The sequence below is a fragment of the Aegilops tauschii genome, chromosome 4 (genome assembly GCF_002575655.3).
Source record: "Aegilops tauschii subsp. strangulata cultivar AL8/78 chromosome 4, Aet v6.0, whole genome shotgun sequence".
Classification (NCBI taxonomy): Eukaryota; Viridiplantae; Streptophyta; class Magnoliopsida; order Poales; family Poaceae; genus Aegilops; species Aegilops tauschii.
The window spans coordinates 468731879-468733276 of record NC_053038.3 but is presented as its reverse complement, the minus strand read 5'-3'; the positions used below and the strand labels follow the sequence as shown (position 1 = coordinate 468733276).

Below are 1398 nucleotides of genomic sequence, written 5' to 3'. Positions count from 1 at the left end.
ATTATATTTGCTAGAATTCAGATCTTGATGTTTCCACACACATATTTGATATACGCGGTACAAGCGTGTTCAATAGAAAACCGGTGAGAGTTTCTCTATGATATATACCCGCGCTTTTGTAGCTCGAACACATGGATAAAATGTGATGATTAACTATGATTTGTTTTACAAAGATATTTCCTCTCTGATTTTCAATACTAAAACCACAATGTCTTTGTTATGGCTATTGGAACCAACTAAACATGAAGAGAGAAGTCTGTTTTAAACCTTGTCTTCGTTCGACCCGGCGAATTCGAACGCCGACCTTGAAATCCCTGAAATCCAGACCCCCAACTCTCTGATCCCAGTTATTTGCGCCCTTAAAACTGGTTTAGGAGAGGATTCGCTGACGTGGCAGAGGATAAGGCCGGGTTAGGTGAGAAACTAGGATTAGGGACGCCACCTGTACCACCCCATGCCTCTTTCTCTGTTTCTCCGTATATATTGTCTTCACGGAGCGTATTGGCTCCGGCGACTGGCGGCGGCCATTGGCTTCTTTTCGCAGTGGCGGGATTCGAAGGAGAGGCGTTTGCGGGTCAGCTCGGTCGCCCATGGATTACGAGCCGGCCCAATCGGGAGCAACCCATGGATTACGAGCCGGCCAAGATCTGCAGCTTGTGCGGGAGGAAGGCGGCAAGGTGGATCTCATGGAGTCCAGCAAACCTGGACGCACGTACTATTCGTGCGTGTTTAACCAGGTTAATTTCGCCTCTTCTTTGTTGTCTCTGTTCCCCTCACTTCTATTTTTCTTCTTCTAAAATTTGTTTTTCAATTGGACAGCACGGATTCATCGAGGCTGCTGTTGTTGGGTGATCTTCGGGACAAAGTGTAGATGCTTGAGGCTGCTGTTGCTAGTCAGTCCAGTGAGAGAGAAGTTGATGCGTTGAGAGAGGAATTGGAGAAGAAGACTGAAGTTATTTCTGAAATTAGTGCTAGCTGTGACAGGAAAGATGTGATTCAGATGTATAAATTTGCAGTTTATGGTTTGATAATCTTTGTAGCTGGTTTAGTCGCAGGGTTCATGCTATCTTAGTTCCTGGAGATGTATAATGTGATGCTATCTTAATTGCAATGTATTGTATCTGAATCATATTTGAATGGATTTGAAAAACCCAAATTTGATGTGTATGTCTGAATTTCTCGGTTTTGACAGCTCCAGTTTGCACTTTTTGACACTTTGTACATCAGAAGTTTGCAATTTTTTTACTGGCTTTCAGATTATAGTACAAATGTAATGCACTGCCATTTTTTTGACAGCAGGAACTATATAGACATTCTTTAAGAGGAACAAGCACAATAACAATGCTCAGTTAATAGTAGCAGCACACTACACTGAACACCAAATTTCAAAGTGGTCAT

The 1398-nt window shown here is 42.8% G+C and overlaps 1 long non-coding RNA gene across 1 annotated transcript; it reads left to right on the top strand.

Annotated features, from left to right (window-relative positions):
* The first annotated feature begins 475 nt into the window (after nt 1-475).
* Nucleotides 476-1167, top strand: LOC120962592 (uncharacterized). Its single transcript, XR_005753322.3, has 2 exons — nt 476-737; nt 820-1167. It is a non-coding gene; the product is annotated as an uncharacterized lncRNA (long non-coding RNA).
* Nucleotides 1168-1398: the final 231 nt, after the last annotated feature.